The 25330-nt window shown below is 39.5% G+C and overlaps 1 long non-coding RNA gene across 1 annotated transcript in view; it reads right to left on the reverse strand.

Annotated features, from left to right (window-relative positions):
* LOC123641720 overlaps window positions 1-15698 on the reverse strand; it is a 39550-nt gene extending 23852 nt beyond the window's left edge. The window contains exons 1-2 of the long non-coding RNA XR_006736335.1: window positions 15683-15698; window positions 14731-14933 (exon numbers count right to left, since the gene is read on the reverse strand). This is a non-coding gene — a long non-coding RNA (uncharacterized LOC123641720). The remainder of the gene's footprint in view (window positions 1-14730; window positions 14934-15682) is intronic.
* Window positions 15699-25330: the final 9632 nt, after the last annotated feature.

Consider the following 25330-nt stretch of genomic DNA (forward strand, 5'->3'; position numbering starts at 1 on the left):
TGCAAAAGACAATGTTAAGAGAATGAGAAGACAAGCCACAGGCTGGAAGAAAATATTTGCAAAAGACACATTTGATAAAGAACTGTTATCCATACTATACAAAGAACCCTTAAAATTCAACATTAAGAAAGGAAACAAGCCGATAAAAAATGGGTAAAATAGCTGAACAGACACCTCACCAAAGAAAATATACAGATAGCAAATAAGCATATGGAAAGATGTTCAACATCATATTGCATTAGGGAATTGAAAATTAATACAATGAGATTCCACTACACACCTATTAGAATGGTCAAAATCCAAAATACTGACACTAAATGCTGCTGGCAAAGATATGGAGCAACAGGAACTCTCATTCACTGCTGGTTGGAATCCAAAGTGATACAGGCACTTTGGAAGGCAGTTTTGTAGTTTTTTTACAAAACTAAGAATACTCTTACTATATGATCCAAGAATCCTGCTCCTTAGTCTTTTCCCAAATAAGTTGAAATCTTATGTTCATTCACACAAAAACCTGCACAAGGATGTTTATAGCAGCTTTATTCATAATTGCCAAAACTTGAAAGCAACAAAGATGTCCTTCAGTAGGTGAATGGATGAATTAAATGCAGTACACCCAGACAATGGAATATTATTCACCACTTAAAAAGAAAAAGAGCTATCCTCCATGAAAAGACATGAAGGCAGATTATATGTATATTTAAGTAAAAGATGCCAATCTAAAAAGGCTAAATATGATACGATTCCAACTACATGTCATTCTGGGAAAGGCAAAGCTATGGAAACAGTAAAGACATTAGTGGGATTTGCAGGGAGAGATGGATGAATAGTCAGAGAACACAGGATTTTTAGGGAAATGAAAGTACTCTGTATGATACCATAATAATGGATTCATGTGATTATACATTTCTCAAAACCCATAGAACATACAGCACAAAGAGTGAAGCCCAATGTAAACCATGGACTTTGGGTGATAATGACATTGTCAATGTTGGTTCATTGATCATAGCAAACATGCCTCTGTGGTGCAAGATGTTAATAGTGGAAAAGGCTGTACCTGAGTAGGGGCCAGGAGTATGTGGAAACTCTGTACGTTCTGCTCAATTTTGCTGTGATCCTAAAACTGCTCTAAAAAAATTAAGCTTATTAAAAAACAGTGTTGTGTGGACATTCTTGTACATGCCTACTGGTGCATATGTGCATCAGTTCCCTTAAGGAATATTTAGAAAATTAACTGATTGCTTGTATGGCACATGCATATCCAAATTTACTAGGTAATGCCAAGTTATTCACCAAAATAGTTGTTTCAATTTATACTCCTACGAACAGTGTGTAAAGTTTCCATCATTCCACATCCTCATCAACACTTAGAATTGTCATATGTTAAAAGTTTGTCATTCTTGTGGATGTCAATAAAAACTTATTTAAAAATAGCTGATTATTGATAAAGTGGAGCATCTTTTCACACGTTTATGCCAATGCAAGTTTCTTTGTCTGTAAAATATTTATTTTGTAATTTTTCAGTTGTGCTGTTTGTCTTATTGCTTAGTAGGAATTCTTTATGTTCTGAATACTGTTCCTTTGCTGCTAATATATGCTGCAAATGCAATTTCAAGTGTATTCTTTTTTTCATTCTATGGTGTTTTTTTGGTGAACAAAATGTCTTAATTTTAATGTAGCCAAATTTATCAATCTTTTCCTTGATTTTTATTAATATCTACTTCTATATTAATATCTGCTCCTATTTTTAACATTTTCTTCTCTCTACTTTATTTGGCTTTACTCTGTTCTTCCTATCAAAGCTCTTACTTTTTAGCCTTCCTTCTTTTTTTATATAGAAATTTACAGGGCATCGAATTTCCCCTGACATACTATTTTACTATTGTCATTCAATTATAAGTATTTTAAAATTTCCATGTGATTTCTTCTTTTACCTCTGAGGTTCTTTTCTCCCAAATGTATGAGGTTATTTTAACTATCTCTTTGTCAGTGATTTCTAACATATTCTGTTATGGTTAGGAATGGGGTCTGTATGATACTCCTTGAAATTTATTAAGTCTTTCTTTATTGCCTAAAATGTGATCTGGATTCCATGTGTGCTTGGGCAAAATATGTATTCTCTAGTTATTGGTGTGATATTCTATATACGTCTGCTAGATCAAGTTTCTTAATTATATTGTACAAATTTTCTATTCTTATTCCTTGACGGCATGAGCTATCAATTACTGGAAAAAATGTATTAAATATATCCCATTCTGATGGTGGTTTGTCCATTTTTCTTTGTAGTTTTGTTGATACTTGCTGTATAAATTTTGGCAGATTGTTAGGTAATTATTTGAATTATGTTATATTTTCTATCTCACTGATGCTTTTAGCCTGAAAGTCTGTTCTGACTAATGCTAGTATAATTAGACCATCTTTCTTTTTTGCCAGTATTTTCCTGGAGTATCAGTCAGGGTTCAATTAGGAAAACAGAAACCTCCTTAAATATTTAAACAGAGGGAATTTAATTCATGGAATGGGTTATCCAAATGTTAGAAGATCTGAGAAACCCAACAGGGATGGTGAGGCAATGTAAAGATTAGCAATAGCAACAAGTTGCTACCATGAATAGGGTGGGGAAACAAAGGGGAGAGACAATGATATCAGAGCCCAGGGGTCACGGCCACCCACACGAGCTGGAACCACAGTGAGCAAGAGGGGCTGTAACAGTGCAGGACATACCCCAGAGCCAGAGACTGACTGAAGGAGAGAGTAGGGAAGAAGCCCCTGGCACCACCTTTCACGATCAGTCCAAACTCAGCCTCCCACTGACCAAACACAGAAACCAGCAGGCCTGGAGCCAGCAACTATTGGGCATCAGTATCACTGTGATTCGATTAGTGGGAGTCTCTTTTCACTGGCTTCTGTGTATCCTTTTGACATTTCCCCAGCATTCTTTGGGCACCTTCTAACTTTATGGCACAAAAACCATGTTCTAGGCTCATCTTGTTCTTTTCCTTCTCACCCTGCTCAGGTGGCTTATGCAGGCCTTATGCACCCTGAGAAGAGCCTCCTTCATTGCTTGGGCTCTGGTACCTCTTTCTCCTCCAGAGCAGAATGAGGACATGAGTCTGAGGGGGAAACGGGGCCCAGGACCTTCTCAAACTTTCTGTATCCTAATGTTTTAAGTCTGGCTCCTGTGAACTGCATATACATAAATTCTATTTTTATGCCCAGTCTGATCATCTTTAACTAGATAGTTTAAATCCTCTTTTTATTGATTTTGATCCCTAATATGTTTAGATTAGATTCGGCCAATGTATTTAATATTTTCTATTTGTCCATTTTTTGTTACTTTCTTATTTGTTTTATGTTTTGTTTTATTTGTTTTTGTTTTTTTAAGACAGAGTCTTTCTCTGTCACCCCAACTAGAGTACAGCGGTGTCATAGCCATTAACTTTGAAACCCTGGGCTCAAGCGATCCTCCTGTCTCAGCCTCTCTAGTAGTTGGGACTACAGGTGCACACCACATTGCCCAGCTAATTTTTCTATTTTTTTGTGGAGACGGGGTCTCAAACAGGCTCATCTCAAACTCCTGAGCTGAAGAGACCCTCCCACCTCGGCCTCACAGAGTGCTAGGATTACAGGTATGAGCCACCTTTTATTTGTTTCTTTCTTGTCTTCTTTAAGATTGATTTGATTTTTTATTTCCCTTATTCCATTTTTTTTCTTTCTACTAGTTTGGATGTTACACACTCTATCCTTCTAGGGATTACCCTCAGAATTTTAATATGTACTTTTAGTTTAAGAAGCTTTAAAAATGAAGTTCTTCCTTTTCCACTTGTTTTTCCATTTCCCCTCCCCTTTTCTTATTTTCCTTTCTCTTCCCTCTCCACTTCCTCCCTTTTTCCCCTTCCCTTCTTTCTTCTTTCATTCTCTTCCCTTTCCAAGCAATTTAGTCTTAAATCCATTAGGTGGGCGTGGAGGTGGCAGAGCAGAACTGGGATGAAGAAGGTATCTGTGTGGGATGAGCAGGGCAACCTCATGTAGCATGGTAGCCTGGCATGGGTGTTGGAGCCATGTCAGAGGAAGAGTGTGTCCATGTAGGAGGGTCACCTGGAATGAGGTATTGGAGACTGTTCAGAATGAGTGGCGAAAACTCACAGAAGGGAAATGTGGTAAAGAATATCAGAACTTGAGAGGGTAGGTTGGGTGTACCTTCTGGAAGGCAACCTAAGGGTAAGGAAGCAAGGAGGTATCAATGTAGGGGTTGAGGGATAAAGACAAGCTTCTGGTCATGGTATGAAGCTCAAGAGGGTCAGAAGAGTGTTCATGTGGGAAGGCAATCTGTGGGAGTGTTCAAGTGCAGGCAGTTATGTAGAGTTTCTGGTCAGGATTGTGGTTCTGCATATAGGGTCAGAGCCAGAGCAGGGTGAGAGAGATCTTCCCATGGGGACTGCAAGGAAAGATCAAGATGAACCTGGAACATCTTTTTCATGCCATAAAATAAGGAATTGTTCACAGAATGATGGGGACAGAAGCCAGCATGATGGGACTCTCATTAATAAAACTAAGGACAATTTGAGCATTAAAATAAATGATGAAAATAATGGATTATAACCCATTTAATAAAATAAAAAAAAGCATGAGTGCAAATGAAATACAGATGCTCCTCAATTTACAATGGGACTACATCCTGATAAACCCATTATAGGTTGAAAATATCATAAGTTAAAAGTGCATTTAATATGCATAACCTACCAAACCTCATAGATTAGCCTAGCATCCCTCTAACATGCTTAGAATGTTTACATTAACCTACTGTTGAGAAAAATCATCTCAACACAAATCCTACTGTATAAAACGTGTTGAATGTCTAATATGATTTATTGAATACTGTACTAAAAATGAAAAACAGAATGCTTGTATGGGTACTTGAAGGACAGTTTCTACGGAATGAGTAACTCTTTCACAGCATCTTAAAGTTGAAAAATTTTAAGTTGAGCCATGGTAAGTTGGGGACCATCTGTACATATATACAACTGTACATTTGATGAGGAATAAAATATTTACATAGTTTCATTATACTTTTCTATCAAGTACTTGTTATCTACCAAGGGAGAGAAGGAGTAACTTTTCCACAATGAGTAAAAAAGCCTGGCAGATATCACCTTAACTCAGTGATCAGATTTATTAATAGCATCTTCAGAAAAGCACAGCACTTAACAGAATGCAATGAGAACACAGCATCATGTCTATGCTATTTCTGCCAAAGATGCATTAACTTAAATCATCAGAAAACATCAGACAAATCCAAATGAGGGCCATTCTACAAAATCACTGGCCTATAATTTTCAAGGGTCAATGTTATAAAAATCAGAGAAAAATGTCTTAGCCCTCTCTAAGCTCAGTTTTAATCTACAAGGTGGAAAAGAGTAGCAATAGCTTGGCTTCGAGGAATTCCTGAGGTAATTTGAGTGAAGGAGTTATTATGGGGATCCAAAAATTTTCTCAAGGAAGGAGTTACGGAGAAGTGGGCCCTGACTGAGCATTGAAGGATGGTGAATATTTGGATAGTGAGAAAGGAACCTAAGAAACTCCCCACACGGCTGACTTGAGCTTCCTGATTCCAGATGGGTTAGCAGAGCCCTAAAAGCCACTTTAGTTTTCAACTTCCTTCCTGATTCATGGGGGTAAAACCAAGCAGTAGTGGACTTATTGTCTGGGATCACCTCATAGACTCATAGTTTTACCTAGATTATTACCCATGTTAAAATTCTTTAAAAAGACTAAGCCTTAGATTTTTTAATCTGTAAAGTGAGAGAATGCCTACTTCACAGGGTTGTTGAGAGGATTAAATGGAACAACCAGTATAAGTGTCTACTGTATAGTAACTATTCACTGAATATTAACTTTTAACTCTTATTATTCTTATTAACATTATTATTTTCCCTAATGCTTCCCTCTCAAGTCCTGACCCTCTGGGGTCTTGCTAACTTCCTTGATCTGCCTTCCTCATCCACACTTCACCCTAGGTAGAACACATCTCTGATTAAAGGTTACATCCTGTGAAGACTGACTGTGAAGGCCAGTCCACAATAGATGAGAGACAATGCATTTCTTGTTCAGAGCAGCCACCGACTGTGACGACAACAGCCATCAATGGGCTGGGGTCAAAGATCACCAGTCCCTCTGTTGCTTCATTCTTCTCCTGGCTCCCAATGGAGTTCATAGGAATCAATCTCAGGTCCGAAATCAAAGCAAGGCTCATCTACCCAAGCCCAAGCCAAAGACACCAAATGGACAAATTCGTAAGGTAAAATAAAATTTCTACTCATTCTTCTGAGTTCAGCGGTTGTGGAAACACAGTGCATCCACCAGCCAGGTAAGAGACATTGATTCAAGCCCTGGATGAGGGGCTTAGCAGGAGAGCTAGATGGAGACTCTGGATACCCCTGGGAAGCAGCAGAGTGAGAATCAGCAATGCATCTCTAGGTGGGCATCCAAGGAAGCTTAAAATGCTGAGCCAAATAAAAAATGGGAAATGTGAGCACAGAGGCTGTTTTTGACAAAGCTCCTTTCTTGTCTCTGCCTCGTGGAAACCAGGAACATCAGCTCCCTTGGAAACCATTAGTGTAGTTGATGCTCTGCCTATACTCCTCAGGGCCCGTGCATGACATTTGTCCTGGATGCAGCTGGAATCCATCCTTTATGGTGCAGTTCATCCCTTGATGCCATTGTCTGCAGGGAGATTGCCCAGATACTGAAAGCGTGCAAGCAATACTTTTCAATTACTGTACATATACCCTGACATGCCATGTGGCCTTCACCAATTTGCTGTATAATCTGTCTTGATAGTACCCACAAAGCAGGCTTCTTAATAGTGTGAACAAAATCATTTCTCTCTTTTGTTGCCTAGGAATCCTTTTACGGGCTCAACTCGCTAAACTAGATATGCAGATCAGCACATGGGAGGGAGAAGCCTGAGTGGTCTCCACTAAAAGAGGGAGGGAATGAAACAGAAATGTGTTCAGAGCCTCTGCAATGGACCTTGGCTGGCAGACTCCCTGCTCAACAAAGGGAAGGATGTGTCCAGCTCAGGGTTGGGCTTGCACCAGCCAAAGGAAACTCAGCAACCACACTGGTATAAATGATTCTGCTAGGTATACCTAGCATCCCCTCTTCCTGTTAATGTGGCTGGTTAATTTGTCTTGGAGAATAATCATGTTTTGAGTGTTAACTTTTGCCAACCATTGTGCTCAATACTTTAAACATATGACTTCATTTAATCCCCACAATAATCATATGAAGTTGATATAATCTTGATTTTTCAGATGAGAGATTTGACACTGAGGTTTAGGGAACTTTGTTAGAAGATGGAATTTAGACACAGGCCTGTGTGTGTCCAAACCCCATGCCTTCAACCACATCACCACCAATCTCAGTTTCTGGAAATACAAAATGCACTATTCTCTCTGCTGCAGTCTGGAAGGATTTCTCAACAGCTGAGGCTGTCGCAAAGAACCTCTACCAGAGAGCGGCAGGGGATTTGGTCACTTTTTATAGCTCTGGAGATTCATAATGATATATAATTTTCTTATTACATTTCTATAAACTATATTTCTTCAAGATAAAGTTCTTTCTCCCTGTTCTGACCCTTCCTATGTTTAATCACCAGAGGAGTCTCAACAAAGTACAGCTCTGATCTTGTCATTTCTCTGCTCAGAAACCTCCCATAGCCCAAGATTGTCCCTAGGGCCACAGCCACTCTGGAGTGTCCAAAGCTGGCTGCACCCCGTTTTTCCAGACTGTCCTCTAGTCTTCAGCCCTGGGGTTTAAATTGGGCTCTATGGATCTCTAGAGCAGCCAGGATTTTAGAACAGAGCATCTCTGTAAGCATACTATGGCTCTCTATAGAACCTCACTTCAAAAAGGGTCCTGTAGTTTCATAAAGTCTAGAAAGCACTTCTCTAACTCAAACACATCACAATTCATTTGGCAATTCCCCCAGTCTACACCTCTGCTAAGCTTGTCCTTCACCCGAACTGCTCTTCCTCAATATCTTGCCTGTCCTTCAAGTCCTGGTTGAAATGTCACTGCCTCCACGAAGCCTTCCTCAGTATCCTAGCTTGAAATCCTTTCTCTATCCTTTATGTACTTCTACAGCACTTTGCTTACACTACCCACAGGACACTATGCACATTAAACCTTACAGTGCGGTTATTTGTGCCCATCTCATCCCATCTCTCCCACTTGGCTCCAATGTCTTGTCCTAGGGTTGAGCAGGCAGAACTCATATCTGTGTGCTACCCTGGCATCTAATACTATATCTTGATCATACTAGGCACTTAATAACTATGTGTTGATATGAACTGAATTAATATTGCTAATTGGGCATTATTTTAAGCAATGGCTTTGACAAATTGTCTGGTTATTGAACACCATCTTGAGTTCTTGGAAGCCAAGGGTTATGGGAACCAAAGAAAGCAAACTGTGCATACCTCCACAGAACTTTTTTGCTCACAGCGATAAGGCAGTAAGTGTTGGTTCCATTTTCTTCCTTCAGCCCAAAGTGTCCTAATCCAGGCATGGAATTGGTGCTTGGTTTTGTTGTTGTTGTTGTTACTGTTGTTTTATTTTTGTTTTCACAGATATTTTTCAGGATACTTTTTTTCTTCAACTGAAGGTCAATTGTGGGTCAGGAATAGCCCTACTGCTGGGATATAGACTGAAATCACTCATAGCTTTGGTTTTTTCTCCCTCCAAGTTTCCAAATTCCTTAAGCACAAGAACTGTGGCTTCCGTTTTTCTTGTATTCTCACTAGCATCTCTCTATCTATATGGGTACATGGTGTGAGTCCTGAAATAGCAGATTCTCCGCTCTGAATTTCATCATGCTGTCTCTCCTTTCTGACACTCATTACTTATTCCTCTTCTTAAAGTTATGTGCATGTGCATGTTTCATTTTTTGCTACAGACTGCAAATTTTCTGAGGTAGAATCTATGCATGTGCAATGCCTACTACTTAGCAATAAAGGTCTGTTGAATGGACAGGTGAATGAATAAATAAATGTGAACAGAGTACCTAATCTCGGAAATAATAGAAAAAGTTAATCCAAAAGGGAAAATGGAGATGAATGATTATTAGTGGCTCCTAATTTAAATACATAACCCTAGTATATGCTTGGGGCACATTTATACTTATTTACAACCACAATATCAGAATCTAATAGACAGAAACAAAATATGTATAAGGGAACCTATGGAATATTCATTTTGGCTATCATTGATTATGAAGGGCTTCTAAGAAAAGCCATTAAGATAAATAATAATGATAATAATATCTAATATTTATTGATCTCTTGCTGCAGGCCAGCCACTATGCTAAGAGTTTATGCATGTTATTTCATTTAATCCTCCCAATAAACCTATAAGTGCTATTTTTATGCTTTTAAAAATATCGTTTCATCAGATGTTAAGTAAAATATTCAAGGTCTCAAGACAGGAAGTGGTGGAGTTGGGATTCCAATCCAGTTGGTACAATGTCAGTCCCTAAGCTCATGACCTCTGCTACAATGACTCTCATTTATAAAATTTCCTTGCCAGAAGCAGCCAGGAGCTCCAGTCCTGTTTGCAACGTTGTGCTTTGTGACAAAAATTATGAAAAACTTTGTTGCACAATGTACACTGTTTCCTGTACATATATTCATCAGCATCTAATTAAAGAAAGATGAGAAAACATTTTGATACATTTTAGTGAATCTGGGGACAAACCTGGTGAGGGTAAAATACCAAATATTTCCTGTCGGGTTTGGTTCCCATATCTACTGGTGGTCAATAAATGTTAATTTAATTGACTGAAATTGATTTGGCTTGCATAGGCCAAAGTTATTTCCGAATGGCAGCCTTTGGATGCTATTTGCTCCTGGTGGTGATTTAAAGCAAAAAGGCTAGTATCTCTGGGAATACGAGGGAGGGAAGGATTAACTTTGAATTATATGCTACAGAGGGGCCCTTGCAAACATTTCAAAGCTTTTAGAGGTCAATACATTTTATTCTTCTTCTCTAGAAATTTGCTTTTGTTTATTCAGCAAACACTGAATACTAGGCACTGCTATGCATGCCCCTGGGGATGGAGTGCTGAGCAAGACAGCCGGGTTCTCTGTCCTCACGGAGCTTTTGGTCTAGAGGGGAGGCAAGTATTAAACAGGTAGTTATAATCCTGTGTAACAGAGGCTATGATGGCAGAAAGACAGGGTGCTGTGGGAGCACATGGGAGGGGCAACTCACTCAGGCCTAGAAAGTCAAGACAGACTTTGTAAAGATCTAGGATCTTAAAGTAAAATGTTTGAAGAACTGAAATATTTTAAAATGAAAACGATAAATACTATTTAACAAAGTGTATAGCATTAAAGCTATTTTTGTTAAGTTTGAAAGATGGCAGAGGTCTTAAAAATGTACTCTTGGCCAAGTGGCTAGTTGTCTAAACAGAACAAGGGCCACAGCTGAGAATTTATGTTAAAGAAAAAATCACTCATGACACTTGTTAAAGAACAGTAAGGTGGGATTTATCTGGAACCATTATAATAGGTAGAGGGACCACTGAGGTGGGGTCTTGCAGAGGGGGAGAGATTGGGCCTTTAGGGTTAAAAGGAACTGTCCCTTCACCCTCTGAAGGTTTGGTAACTTGAGTCTATGAAATAAAACTGACAGTAGACAGATTAACAGGAGAAAAAAGCATACAAATTTATTACATGCACATGCACATAGGAGCCACACAAAATATGATAAAGGAAGGTCAGATGGTTGAAGCCTAAATAGCACTTTGAGCTGCAAACAGAAATAGGGGCTTGGAGGCTCCTGGAGGGCTGTGAAGACAAGATACAGGGGAGAAACTGCACTGAGAACAAAGGTTGTCTTACTGTGCAGATGAAGCCTCTCGGGTGGCAGCCCTCAGAAGAATAGGAGGAAAGTCCATCTGGTGTCCTGGGCCAGAGACCTTCAGCTTCCTCTCTTCTGACAGGAGTTAATCTTTCCTGGCTAATGTAGATTCCAGGGAGGGGGTTTATGACAGTCTGAAGGGACTTCCCCTTTCTCTGAGGAAAACATCCGAGAAAGTCCCTCCCTGTACTTAGGAGAGAAACAGGATCAAGAGACAGGAGATTGGGGGAAGGTCAGAGAGACTGGTCCTGAGGCTGCTTCTTTGGATCAAAGTACTTGGCATGTCAAAGTGCCACACTTGGGGGTGTTGTTTTCTGAGGCACAACAGGCTGAACTCCGAATACAACAAGGAAAAGTGGTTTATAGCCAAGAGCAGGGGTCACTGAAAAAATTAGTAAGGGGAAACATCATGGGTAAGGGGGGATTCTGGCTAAACCAACCTAACAGGCTTCTTGCTGAAGGCAGGTCAGGGTGATGAGACATCACCTGGCGGACGGTGGAGCATGAAGAGCCTCATTGATACTGAGGGTGATCAGATATGGAGGATGGCTAAGCTGACTTAGCAGGATTCTGGCTAAAACTGGACAATGCGGAGATGAACACAGAAGTCTCAAAGTAGAGGCCTGATTGAAAAAAGAGTTCAGAAGAGCCTGAGTAGAGTTTGGTCAAGGAGCGAATCTTTGTCATTTAACATTAACAGATGTGTGCCCACCAGAGGAGGGATTGTTCTGGCTGCATTCTCTTCCTCATCCAAACTTCCATTTCCTGAGCCCAGAAATGCTGACTGCTAGAAGAGGCTTGCTATGGTTTGAATGTCTGTCCCCTTCAAAACTCATGTTGAAATTCAATTGCCATTGTAATGATGGGCCTTTGGGAGAGGATAGGACTGTGAGGGCTCCGCCTTCACGGTGGGATTGTTTCTATTATAAACGGGTGAGTTTGGCTTTTTCTTGCTCTCTCTCACCCTCTCGTCTTCTGCCATGTGACAACACAACAAGAAAACACTTGCTAGATGTTGGCACCTTGATATCGGACTTCCAAGCCTCCAGAACTGTGAGCCAATAAATTTCTGTTCACGATAAATTACCCAGTCTATGGCATTACAAAAGGGTCTAAGACAAGAATGATACCACATAGTCTGTTAATTTTTTATATACATGACTTTTGTGACACATTTTCTGCTGGTTTATATGTCTTTTAACCACATTTCACAGCAATAGGAGCTACCTGACAGGGTGCCAGTGTACCAACTTTTCCATCCCTGGATGCAATTTCAGAATGGCACTCCATCAAAAAGAGCAGCGGGATTCTATTAGAACATCTCTTATCTAATACAGAAACATAATTTCTTCACCACAGAATTTTCCAGTTCACAAACGCTAAGTGTTTCAATACTACTACAACCATATAGTGCAACGCAATTTAAAACCTATTTTTAAAACAGTATAGTGGATTCATGCCTAATTCATAGATTCAGTTTTCAGTGTGTTGAAATGCCACCTAGTGGGCTATATTGCATACAAAAAAGTAAAACTGATTCTTTGAGTTATAATCTAGCATTTTCTTTCTGAAATTTGAAGTCCAAGTGACAAATCTTCTTAGCCAGTGAAATCTCTAAATTTAAAAGGTAACATTATATATTCAGCATAGGTTCAGCTTGAAAGGAACCAAACTTTGGAATTCCTTTTAAACATTATATCTGGGGAGATTTAAAAAGAGAGTATCAGAAAATATCGACATCAAAGGGATTAGTTTTGAGTTATCATTGGTGTAGTGGAACAAGAAGCTGATGAAAAATAAAAGTAGCCTGTTTTATCTAAGGTGGTTAAGATTTGGAGCAAATGGGAAAACCAGACTTCAGAATTCAAAGTAGATGAAAATTTTGAAGATACATTATGTTTCACAACCCCTTGAAGGATTAGGCATTTTTAATGCATTTCTATGTTCAGTTAAAGCTGATGTTCAAAGATGGTTTATTGGACTATCTACCATGTGCTGAGCACTAAGCCAGGGAATGAGATATAGTAATGAGCAAAACTGAAAAGGATCCCTGCCCTAAAGAAGCAGAGAGATACTACTTCAGAATAGTCTGGATTTTACCACTTAATTTTACAATGAGTATTATTTCACCATTTTACCCATGTTTTCTTTGGTGCAATCCTAACAGAATTGATTATTCTGTTATTAAGGCCAAAGAGAACTCTGTTAAGGTGATTAGAGCGTATTGACTTTCCAGAATTCTAGGACTGTTAGGAGAGCTATAGCATCTATGGAAATAGACTTGTTGAAGCAGTTTGATCTTTCCCCTGACTGAAGATCAGAGAAATCTTACCAGCTTGCTATCATGTGTCTTTGGGAGAATTCTTTGTGCTCATATGGCTCAAGATTTGGTAACCTTCCATGGAGTACTTGAATCATTTCCCATAAGGCCCAGACACAGAGCAGTGAAAAGAGATTTGGACAATGAAAAAGGCCAATGTCCACCAAACTGAAAATTCAGTGCATACCTTAATTTCTAGAATTCCCTTGGATTAAGTGTTAAGAGGTGGGAGAGCTAGGGGACTGAGCTGAACTTCTTGCTGTTTATTGCTTTAGTTTAGGCAGTAAGAGCCCTCAACTCTCCCTTGGCTTCCCAATCCACTTTCCAGAAAATATCGTTAAAATTCCCAAACCATCCAACAAGTCTAAAGGCCAATCTGATGATTTGAGTAAAAAAAGTTAAAAATGGAAGTTGAGGCATGATACTTCTTACTCTCCTACAACCTACTTTTGGCATACTATTAGTCTTAGGATCTAGCAACCAGTATCATCTCTATCAAAAACACTTCATGCAAGTGAAGTGTACCACTATTGAGAGCCCTGTTGTTGCACGTTATAAGATAATTTGTTAAAGGTTCATGGAATCTTGGTGAGAATAGGTCAGGAGGAGTGGCAAAACAAAACAAACAAACAAAACCCCCCAAAACCTGAATGTGGTTTTTAGTTAAGAGAAGTACGGTGAAGTGGGTAGAGTGTGTGCTCTGGTGTCAGGGATACTCATGTTTGAATCCATCACTACCACTCACTAGCAGTGGAAATTTTGGGTGAGTGACTTAACCTTTCAGAGGCTGTTTCCTCATCCTTAAAAGGGGATAATGACAGAATCTCTGAAAGGTCTGTGATAAGGATTAAATTAAATATCATAGGTAAAGTGCTTACCAAAATGCCTACCACATAGTAAGTTTTTAATTTAGTTTAGGTAGCCACTACTATGACTTTGATGATTATTAATATTTATCATTACAATGAGCTTTATTTGGCTGATGCTTGGCTACTACATTCAGTTCTGGATGACACATTGCAAAAAGGCTATGATAACACAAATGAGAGAGAATTTAATTGACCAGATATATTGTGAAATCATGTTGCCTGAGGACTAAGTGAGAAAGTTACAAATTTGGAGAAGCATCACATTGGATGTCAACTATTGATAGGCTTCTCATTTGAAAGAAGGGTTAAACTTGTTCATTTTAGCCGCAGATATACAACTAATCAGGGTGAAAAGAAAGTACAAGCACAAATATTTCAGGTCAGTGTAAGTAAGAATTTTCCCCAGAACTGTCAGGAAGTAGAAGGGCTGTCTGGTAAGGTGGTAAATTTCCTGTCCACAGAGATGCTTAAATCTGGGTGACCAGTTGTCACAGATGTTATGTTGGGGGGGTTACATTTTGAGTCTTAGATAATTGTCGGATTATGATCTCTCCTGAGACTTGGAATGTTGGGAATCAGTAGATCTGGGACTAAGAGAAATAATGGGAAGTCACTCACCTGCCTAGCTTCCCTGGGCACCGGAGATTTTTGTGTCTCCTGTTCTGCTTCCCGTTTTCTGCTTCTTGGGCTTCCTGTTTGTATCCAAGGCTTGCTCTCTGGTACCCTTCAATCCTGTGAGCCCCCCGTTATCCTTCATATGATCTCCTTGTTGCTTATGTTGTGAATTCTAGATTTCTCTTGCTTGCAACCAAGAATTCTAACTGAAATACCAATATTAAAGTTGAAAATAGCAGGTATCTATTAATGATATGCATGGTTTGTAAATTATAAAATCCTCACTAGCAGAGATTAAACTCTTTTCATGATGAGATTATGCATCTCCTCCCGGCCCGACCTCCATTCCTCAAATAACAAAAATTTTTATGTTAGTTTTACATTTATTGAGCATTGACTAAGTGTTAGGCTAACTGCTTTACATACATCACCTCAATTAATTCTCACAACTCACCTAAAATAAATACTAGTATTATAACCATGTTACAATCAAGGATACTGAGAGTAACTTGCTCAGGATTGAGTTAGCAAGTGGCAGAGCCAATATTTAAACCCATGTCTGGGTCACGCCAGAATCTATGCTTATAACGACTCTGCTGTTCTGTCTCTTATTCTGCCTTACTGATTTACACATTGTGAGAACTTTTTCAGTATTTCTTTAAATAATGACATAGTCATGATAAATCAAATAATGAGAAGTTGAAAAAAAAACAGACATTCACAGATTTTGAACTAGCTTTGGGAAAGGACTTAAATTCAGCTTATTTACAAAGTAGCTATGTCTTAGCTTTCGATATTTATGTGTTACTTTCAGGACTCCATGTTTCCCCCAGTTTGGGGAGCACAGTGCATGGGGGTATTGGCATATCTCAGCTGGGTCTTTCCTGCCTGTTAAATATCCACCGAGCACTCTCCAAGCTCCCAGCAAGTTCATTAGTTACCTGAAAATACCTACCTCATCTGTCATCAGCACTCAAATGGCCTGAGGGATTTTTCATTTCCACTCCATTTTCCAAACTCTTTCTAGCATTTACCTCCCACATCTGGAATCAATCCTGACCAGCAGCAAAATGCTGAATAGTTGGGCTCCTCCAGGGGCAGCCTTTCTTTCTCCCAAGGAGAGCTGAGAATACAACGCATATGAATTAGCCATTCTCTTCTAGAGGAAACTGGTGGCAGAGGCAGCTTCTGCATTCTAATTTGCTCATATAGCCCCTTCGTCTTTCCTTGTGCAAGCAAAATATTTAGCTTAACATTTTCAGTCATTAGAGCCAAAAACACACACATATTTTAAAACTAAATTTATTTGTGTTGTAAATTGTGATTAACCTTTAAGAATACCCCAGCTCATTATCCCTTTATTCCTCTCGGGAGAAAAGATTTTAGATATAGTTTTAGGAAACATCGCTGACTTTTGTCTCCCTGCCACTGCTCACACCACAGTTTCTGTCTGTCTGATACCCACTCCACAGAGAAAAGAGAATACGAATTTGCCAAAGACGACTAAGTCAATTACAAGCATGAATTAAACATTTTATTTTACGCTGTTTTGGGGATTTTTTGTTTTTTTTTTCTAGATGGGTGGGGGGGGCAATTTCACAGACTTCTAGCATTGCTTGCAGGGACAACTTAGATCCCTGTGAAGGAAAGATAGTTAATTCAGATTTTTTTTTTCTTTTTGGTAGGGAGGGACTGAATGGGAAAAGGTGACCCCAGGGTATTAAATTCCACACATCTTTCTTTAACTATTCTTGAGAATATCTTTATGAAAAATACCAAAAAGCAAATGGCAATGAAAGCTGCTTTCTGAGAGCCCCTAGAAAAATATGTACAGTATATACATGTGGAAAAAGTCAGTCTCTTAATTAGATAAATTGCATTGTTTTAGTAACACAGCACATCCTATCCTTAATTTTAAGTTATTGAAGATTTTTTTAGTTCTAGAAACAGCAATAAGAAAAATCCAAGATGCTTACTATATATCAAAATACAGCCCTCAGCTCCTGCAGGGAGATTATCTATGATGATGAAATGAAGTATTACTATGGATAATAGAAATTTGCAAAATACAAGAGGGAATAAACAATGAGAGGCAATCAGGGAACTAGAAAGGAGGTTTTCTACAAAGCATCCATGATTTGAGATAGTGGATATAGGTATTTTGTTCTGTCCCTTTAAGGTTAATAATTGAATTATCAAACGTTTTTTAAATACACTCAGTTGTAAACAATGTGGAAGTGTTTACCTTGTGCCAGGCACTGTGCTAAGTCCCTTCTCAAGTTATCGCATCCTCCGTGCTCCTCAGTGGGTGCACCAGGCACTGTGGGGATGCAAATGAACTGCCAGAACCTGCTGTCCTTTTCTTACACAACTGGGAGATGCAATGGTGAAACCCCTGAGAAAGCAAATCCAACCTCCGGATTGAGGGGATAAAAACAATGTGAACAGTAAGCTCTTTGAAAAGAAACCCCCTCCCTATGGTAGAAAATAAGGGGGAAGGGGGCCCATGCAGGGAGCCCAGCAAGCAGGGAAGGTGGGCCCTAGGGAGTGTGACATTACACAGGAACATAATGGGGTTGACTACATACTTGTCTAATTACTGGAGCTATTAAAATCTCTATAATTTAGATTCAGGCAAAAAAAAAAATGGCTCATATAAATGCACACACATGCTCCCGATTGGATTTTATGAATCCATTCCTCTCCATTCTAAAAGGACACCACCCTGCTGTGTACATGTGGCTGATAAACCTGAGTGACCTTCTCCCCCTGGCCCTGCCCTGGCCCCCTGACTAGTGTACTCTGTTACTGTAATAAGCAGTTAGGTTAGATAAGGCGACGGTTGATGGGATCATCTCCGTCGAAGCCGAATTATAATGCCTCAGTCAACAGATTTAATCTAAACCAAATGTTTTAGGATTCTGAAAGCTCCAGGAACAGAGAAAATATAAGTTTTATATTTGCTCAAGTTCAAACAGAGAGCAGAGAGATTCCAGCAGCTCAGAGAGTGGTAGCAAAAAAATAAAAAAGAAAAAAAGTTGTTTTTCCTGAGTTCAATCAAACAAACAAGTATACTTTGTATTCACCCGTATTCACCTTCTCTTTTTTGTTTTTCTCCTCTACTACCTTCTTTTCTCTTGACACAAAGGAAGGTTATCTGCTTAATGCCACATTGAACTTGATCACAAGTATTAATACTTAGCACATGGTAGGTGCTCAACAAATAAATACTTCTGGAATGAACAAATGGACAATGGTTAGTATAGGGGTTTAGTGCCCAGGCTTTTAGCATTAGCCTTCATTCTGACCCTTCTTAGCCATGAGACTTAAGGCAAGTTACTTAACATCAGCGTCTCAGTTTCCAGTTCTGCAAAATGGAGCTAATAATAGTTGTGAGGATTAAACAGGTCAATGCATCTAAAGAACTAGCATGGTGCCTGATACAAAGATGGTGGCTTCCTAGCTACTCCTCATTGGCTCTGGTACCTGTGATCTTTCCTGTTGGACAACACTTCCCCTCCTGACAACCCTGGTCATTTCCTCTTAACTGGTTTCCCCCACACCCTTCTTTCTTTGCTTTAGTTGAAGATGGGATTTAAGCTTGAAATCTAGGCTACTTCTTCAAGAATTACTCATTTCCTTGGTATCTCCCATGTATACGTGAGGTATACATGCTAATGATTTCTGTTTGTTTTTTTCTTGCTAATCAATCTTTTGTTACAATGTTCCATCCCAGCTAAGAACTCAGAAGGGTAGAGAGAAAGTTATTTTTCTGCCTCTACAGTACATATGACTAATTTTGAAGAGTATTCCTCTCTTCAAAAATGAAGAAAACTTGCTTTTCCATGCTTTAGTTCATCTGATGCAAAAAACAACTTTTGGGGGCTAGAGGGAAATATTACTTTTCTCATTTCACAGATGAGAAAATAGATATGTCCCATGGGTGGTAAGACGCATAACCAGTGTTGGAACTCAGCTCTTCCTTTGATAGTTAACAAAGATTTAATAAGCACCTACTGTGTTCTAGGCACCATGCTGAGCTCTGGGAACGAAGCAGAGAACAGACAAAGCAGACTTGCAGGGCATCTTCTGCTCCTAGTCCACCGCTCTTAACTAATTTGATAACTCTAGCCAATGACAGTGATATTAATTCCTAATGCAATAAGTTTTTCATATAAAAATTTAACGATTTTAAGGAGGTTTCTAAGTAACACCTTAAAAGCAGTTAGAAGGCACTTTGCACAGGATTTCTGACTGAGAAAATAGTAAAGTTCAACTAAGTCAACTGAAGTATAGTTGTAACATGACTTGTAATAAAATGATCAGAAAGTTATCCAAACATTTAACAACATCACCATCCTACATAAAAGATAAATACACAAAAAGTGCAGCAGTGGCGGTAGCTGGGGGTTCCAACCCAAGATGCCCCATTTTTCTATGGCCAAATAGCAGTGATTTCCATGCAGGTCCCCGACATGGCCACCGTTCTGCGAGTTTCAGTCCCCGACTGCCAGGCCTGTCAGTGTTCCCTATTGTTCTCCTGACAGACAAAAAGAAAATAGCATGTATTCCTCCTGCCTGTAAAGAGGAACAAGTAAAATGGCTTTGTGATTGTGAGAAATGTCGACTTAATTAGCTTTTTTCCTTCCAGGTAATAGGGTTTTCTCCAAGGAATGCCCAAAATTAACAACACTGTTTGAGGAAGTTTATATTTCCTTCTCTTTTCCCACTTAAGATTCCTAGATGCAAAAATCACACCCAAAGATGCTAAGAAATCTTCATGGTTTATTGATTTTGAATAGAACAAAATAACATATTACCACAGTGAAAGTTAGAATCTGCTTCATCTGATGTGTTGAAATCTTCCATTGAAGAAGTATAGATTATATGTCCCCCAAACCTTAAAGATTACAGAAATCAGAAATATGTTCTCTTAAATCAGAACTTCTTTACTTGGAAAGTTCACCCAGACCTCTGTGAACTCCATAAAATGGTATGAAAAACTTTTTTTTTTTGTATGTGCATTTTGTGAGATTATGGCTAATTAAAAGATTCTCAAAGGAGTATATGTACCAAAACAGCTTGAGAACTGCTTCATAATTGTCTATTGAAGTTTCAAATGTTGTCAGTTCATTTATAAGTACTTTCACATAATTTTTGGATCTTTTCTTCAAACTTGCTATTTGAAACAAAAATGTATAATCAACAAAGATATATTTTAAGAATATAAGATATCTAGTTTATACCATGACATTTATTTCATTTGCACAATTTTGAGATGTGTTTCTTGCCGCTGAAAAGCAGAAAGGACTACCCAACTATAGCTCCACTTAATTTGACTCTGAGGATTGTAGTTCCTGAATAGCTGACTGAAGGGAAAGTCTATAAAGCAGACCCTCTATTCCCACTGTACTGTTGCAATTTGGGTTTGTGGCCCAGCACAGAGTGGAAGATGGCTGAACCTCATTTTCCCATCATGTTGCTGTGAACAGGGACTGACAGGCTGCGTCAATGAGCCCTGTGGGTAGAGCCTCGTCCCAAGTAAATAAAACAAAGGTTCCACCCTCCAGGCATTTACCATCTAGTTGAGGAGACAAAATACGTGTTTAATATGCATGCAATTTTTCCCCAACAGGCCACTCTATAAACTGGAAAAGCTACGGAATGTATACAGGATTTCACTAGAATACAAAATCTCTATGGCTAACAATGCCCTTGATTATGACATGTCTTCCAATGATTTTATGGATATATTGTGGCTGATTTGTCAATGTTTATTCTTCAAAATATGCTCATGAAAAAATGAGGTATCTTGAAGGATAAATTTTAGAACTAAAATTTTTAAATAAGCTGTCCAGTTTTCTTTTTTAGAAGTGGATTTGCTTAAATTCAGAGTCCGCAGCAATCTAAATAATTGGTTTTTCTGTCACAGTCTTCTGTCTACACATAGGAGAAGAAAGTTTTCTTTCCTGCAAAATGGAGAGAAAAAAAAATATATATATATATATATACACAAACACACATTTATATACTTATTTATATACACATATATGTATATATGAAGTTCAGTAGAAGTTGTTATTTTAAAAAATTATCAGAATAGATGCATTAAAGCTTGATAAGGTTTGTAAAATTTATAGAGGCATCCCCTTCAAGGCCTGATGTGAGTTATGAAATCTAATTTTGTTTTCATAGCTCTGTGATAAAATTTTATCAATGTTATAAAAGGGGGCTTTACTAAGACTGACCGGAAATGTGAACTATCTGGCCAGGCAATAAAAACACATTCCTTAGCTGCAAAGTGTCAGACAAGCAAGGTTTAACTAAAATTGATCGATAAGTCTTCCTTTTACACTTGAGTGCATTCACTTTACCTCATAGGATAATAGTTTTTTTTAATGGTTTTTCCATTAATATCAGACTTCAGTGTTAGTAAGGAACAAGAAAGACATAAAAGAGAAAGAGACAGGCCATCAGGAAAGAATGCTGTGATCTTTAATGGTAGGGCACTTGGACTCAGACAAAGTACTTACCTATGTGAGGTTTGGGACTTTTGTTATTGACTGTTACGGGTTGAATTGTGCCCCCAACCCCCAATTCACATGTCAAAGTTCTAACCCCCCAGCACATCAGAATGTGACCTAATTTAGAAATAGGGTCATTGCAGATGTAATTAGTTAAAATGAGGTCATACTAGAGTAGGGTGGGCCCCTAATCCAGTATGACTAGTGTCTTTATAAAATCAGGAAACTTTGGACAGAAGCACACCAGGAGAATGTCACATAAATATGAAGGTAGAGATTGGAGTGATGCTTCTCCAGGCCAAGAAGCGCCGAAGATTGCCAGCGTGTCTGAGTCTTTTTGGGCTGCTATCATAAAATGCATTAGGCTGAGTAGCTTAGAAACAATAAAAATTTATTTCTCACAGTTCTGGGGCTGGGAAGTTCATGATCAAGGCGTTAGCAGATTTAGTGTCTAGTGAGAATCTGCTTCCTGGTTCAGAGATGGCACCTTCTTACTGTGTCTTCGCATATGGATGGGGCAAGACAGCCCTCTTAGGCTTATTTTATGAGGGCACTAATCCTATTCATGAGGGCACCTCCTTCATGACCTAATCACACCCAAAGGCCCCACCTACTAACACCATCATACTGGTGATTAGATTTCGACATGTGAATTCAAGGAGGACACAAATATTCAGACCATGGCACCAGCAAACCACCAGAAGCTAAGGAAAGGCAGGAAATGGATTCTTCCTCACAGGCCTCAGAAGGAACCAGTGCTGCTGACACCTTGATCTTGGATTTCTAGTCTTCAGAACTGTGAGACAATAAACTTCCATTGTTTAAGCCCCCCATTTTGTGCTACTTTGATGTGGTAGCTGCCAGGGGCTGAATGTGTCCTCCCAAATTCAGGTGTTAGAAACTTAATCCCCAATACAACAGTATTAGGAAGTGGGGAATTTTGAGGGGTGTTTAGGTAATGAGGGCTCTACCCCCATGAATAAATTAATGCTGCTATATAAAGGGCATGTAAGAGTGGGTTTGCTTTCTCTTGCCTTTCTACCCTCTGCCATGTGAGGACACAGTAAGAAGAGTCTCATTGGATACCAGTGCCTTGATCTTGATCTTGGATGTTCCAACCTCCAGAACCGTAAGAAATAGATTTCTGTTCTTTATAAATCACCTAGTGTCAGGAATTCTATTATAATAGCACAAAATGGACTAAGACATAAGCCCTAGCAAACTAATACACAGATAAATACAACACTGGGATAGGGAAGTTAGAGCCCCCTGCTGGCTTGCTGTGTCCTAATGAGAGAATGAAGACCTCTCCCATGCACAGGGCACTACCTCTCCCACCTTGGTTAGGCATCCAAGTGTAGCTTACCTTGCTTAACTTAATTGTCCTCAGGAAAATCATCCAAGTAGGCAGTGACTAAACCATAAAATGATTCCTTGAAGGCATCAAGTGAACTCATTTTTAGAATTACCAATAACCACATCTGACATTTCTACAGCACTGAAAACTTACAAGGGGTTTCTAGGGTGGTATAATGGAAAAAGCACAGGCTTCGAGGTTAGGCAGATCTGCCTAACCAGCTCTGCCATTTATTGGCTGGTGGCTTTGGCCAAGATAATTCACTTCTCAGAAGCTCAGCTTCTCCATCTGTAGAATGTAAAATTAGTAGAAGAAATATCTATTTCATAGGATGGCTGTGAGTATTGAATGAAACAGACAATAATGATGTAAAAGTTCGGCATAGTTCCTGGCACAGGTAGCCACTCTACAGGTGTTAAGGTCCTTCTTCCATGTTGATGATCTCATTTGATTATTATTTCAAGGGATTTGCCCAAGTGGAGTAGGCAAGAATTAATCCAGGTCTTTGACTCCAAGTCAAGGGAACTGGAAAGAGCTACCTCTAGTCCTTGGCTACCATAAAGCCATGTGACCTCTCTCTGTTGCTCTGGTGAAATTCAAACTGGGCTCCTAAGGGTGAAGGTGACCCTGGATACAGATCCTAATGAACACTCATAGAAAGGCCCTACTAAGGAGGAGATGGACTTTCAGGAATCAGTTGGAATTCAGGCTGTCAGAATTCTTTTTTTTTTTTTTTTTTGAGGTCTTACTCTGTTGCCCGGGCTAGCATGCCGTGGCATCAGCCTAGCTCACAGCAACCTCAAACTCCCGGGCTCAAGCGATCCTCCTGCCTCAGCTTCCCAAGTAGCTGGGACTACAGGCATGCGCCACCATGCCCGGCTAATTTTTTCTCTATATATTTTTAGTTGTCCAGATAATTTCTTTCTAATTTTTTAGTAGAGACAGGGTCTCGCTCTTGCTCAGGCTGGTCTCAAACTCCTGACCTCAAGCGATCCTCCTGCCTCGGCCTCCCAGAGTGCTAGGATTACAGGCGTGAGCCACCACCCCCGGCCCAGAACTCTTTTTGCCCAATCATATCTTGCCACTGAATTGGAATCAGACTTTCAAAGCTGGATGTTACTTTAAAGATTAAGAACTTGTCCTTGTAATTTTCTAGAAGAGGAAGCAGCAGCTTAGACAGTCCCTCAGCCTGTTAGCATTGAATTGGATGGTCTCATGAACCCCAGTCCCATGTTCATCCATTCTATTAAGTGTCCCAAGTACACCCAGTGTCAGTTCAAGAATATAAGAACCAGAATAAAGCCAAGGATATTCTTAGACCAACACAAGGTGAAAGTGTATTCTAAAGTGGATTTCAAATTATAACTGCAATTTATTGAAGGGATAGGGGTGCATCAGTGCTCTTTTGTACCTACTCTAGAGCGGGGGGACATTTGCTCATCTGGACCCCCAGGACCTAGCAGCTCCTGAAGGAGCTTGTGGCAGTTTCAGAGTAGATGAGGGGGTGTGAGGAGCAGTGACTCCTGTTGGAAATCTCCTAAATTGGCTGACTCCCATTTACATGCTGTTTCTAGCAGCAGAGATCAGCCTGGGTCACCTCTATGCCACTGAGTAAATATGCTGAAAATTATTACTATTTCAGACAAATGTTTAACTGTTTTCAGATTATCTATGACACCACAGGCCAAAGTCACAGCAATCTAACGTAGGAGTGAGTTTACTTTACTTAGTGATTTATGGAATGAGAATTCTGGGCGCTCTGTGGGACTAATTTAATACGAAACATTCAGATGTCTGTCTTATAATGCCATTCATCTTTCTTTAGCCTGCCTGCACCAGGGGGCATGTGGTTCAGAGAGCAGCCTCTCCCGTCTCAGTCACAAATCATCATGCTGTGAAAGGGGGTGACATGTCTTCCCTTCCAAGCCAGGCTGCCTGCAGCAGAGGGTCTGTCTGGGCTCTGATGGGGAACAGTGTTTTCTACTCTACTGGAGTGTTCTGAAAGTTACAGTTGGCAAAGAAGAGATAATAATCAATATTGCTCTAGTTTGCCTTTTGATACGGGGAATTGAATTAGACTATACTGTCTTTTCCACAAGTGCAGAACTGTTTTATAAGAAGGCAATGTGATGTTCTATGGATTGATGTGATAATGTATGTGAGGAGAAGAAAGTTCTACAAAAAGCTAAACTCTAATTCAATGTACTACTTAGATTAAAAAGCAGCTACTTCAGTACATGGTTTAAACAAAATGAAAAAATAAAACTTTTTTAACAAGCAAGTTACCTTAAATCTCACATTCACCCAAGAAATATTCATGAATGCCTACTATGTAGTAAGGAATATTCAGGCATTGGGAATACGGGTGTAAACAAGCCGGCCCTACTTCAAGGAGTCTGCGGGCCAGTGGGAAGAAGAGGATGTCCACAGTGGAAGTGCTACAATTAGGGTAAGCAACAGGCACAGGGAAGCCAGGGAAGGAAATTCCCCACACAGGCAGGTGTGGGCAGTGGTCTGGGAAAAGTTCCTGAGAGAGCTGCAGGAAGAGAACGTGCAAAGGTATGGAGGTAAGAGAGAACACACAATGGGGGAATGGGGAAAGTTTAGGATGGTAGAGCCCCAGGAACAAAGGGCTGAGAACCCACTGCAGAGCTAGGGGAGCACCAGATTCCAAAGGGTTTTGAGCACACAGGGAGGACTTTGTCCTTCATTTTGATGGCAA

This window comes from Lemur catta, chromosome 7, assembly GCF_020740605.2.
Source record: "Lemur catta isolate mLemCat1 chromosome 7, mLemCat1.pri, whole genome shotgun sequence".
NCBI classification, from domain to species: domain Eukaryota; kingdom Metazoa; phylum Chordata; class Mammalia; order Primates; family Lemuridae; genus Lemur; species Lemur catta.